This window comes from Cyprinodon variegatus, unplaced genomic scaffold (genome assembly GCF_000732505.1).
Source record: "Cyprinodon variegatus isolate N-32 unplaced genomic scaffold, C_variegatus-1.0 Scaffold1287, whole genome shotgun sequence".
Taxonomy (NCBI): domain Eukaryota; kingdom Metazoa; phylum Chordata; class Actinopteri; order Cyprinodontiformes; family Cyprinodontidae; genus Cyprinodon; species Cyprinodon variegatus.
The window spans coordinates 60,022-61,385 of record NW_015151740.1 but is presented as its reverse complement, the minus strand read 5'-3'; positions in this window follow the sequence as shown (position 1 = coordinate 61,385).

Sequence of the window (1,364 nt, the reverse complement as noted above, 5' to 3'; positions counted from 1 at the left end):
GTTGCTGCTGTCTCTTCACCACAGAAATGGCGCTAACTACCCTAAATGAATTGCGCTTTTGCGGAAGTGACGTACACTGTCACAGACCGATTGGCAGAGAAGAGTTAAAGCCACGCCCACAACTTCCTGCTCCACATCATGGAAGGAAAAAAAAAAAAAAAAGAAAAAGAAACCTCCTCTGATCATTTTTTTTTTATTGCTGCTTAATTTTTAGAAGATGACGGCTTGCGTAAAATAATTCCTTTCCTCAATCGGATGTTAGTTGAACACCTGCCTGAGTTTATTCCTTTGTCAGTTGATCAAACTCTGCGAAGCGCTCTGCTGAACCAGCATCAGGAATCCCAGCAGCGTCTGAATGGAGCAGACTGGTACTAGCAGCAGACATGCTGCTCTGTCAGGCCGTTTACTGTAATAAATGCCGTAAAACTTGACGATATCCGATGAAAAGTGACGTGATCAATTGAACGCCAATGTCAGCTGTGTGTGTCGCTCATTATTCTCAGAGTGAACGTCGCTCTCGTTCACATTCATCAGGTCCACCATTGACAAAAAAAAGTGAACGCCGTCCATGCACAACACCGGTTACTTGATTTATAAAATAAAGTTAATCTTTTCTTTTAACAGAATACTTATAAACTATTTGGAAATAAGCATATTTATTCAAAAGCAGCTAACAAATAATCTCAACATACTCATGAGAATACAGCCTCTTAAACAGACACATGGATGGATGCTTATGTCTTTGTAGCTAAACATGTTTTTGGCACTATTGTAGCGCCATAGTTGATGTTTCATATTTATCTTTGTTGAAGGTGGAGCCTGGCTAAGGGAGCGGCCATTAAGGTGAATCCAGTGACGCTCCATCTCCACCAGATCCGTTATCGTATCATTTGAACCCCCCCTCGACAGTCAGAGTAACTTTAGACTAAGATTAGAAAATAATTAGAAGCCTCGTCGTTCTTTCACAGAAAGCAGTTTGCATCGCTAATGTTGAATATTAAAATAATATTCTCATCAATGCTAATAACTAAAAACTCCTTAATTATGTTAAAGATCACAAATATTTTTTCTGAACAGACTTATAGGTTCTAAGAATTATTAATAATTCTTCAGGTTTTCCTAATTAAAACATATATTTTTAGCTCCCTATAAGTTTTTTTTTTCTTTAAATGTCTGCTGAGATGCTTTGGGAATTTATGGGTCAGATTTTTGTGTGATTTTGTTTTCAGCATTTTCAACTTTTGAACAGAAGTTTTTAATGACAAGATCTCATTCATTTAGATCCAGGAGCTATTTGAGCGTTCCCTTTATTATATAAGTGGTGTTTTTTCTGGGGGACGACAATCTGTATCCATTAAAAATGT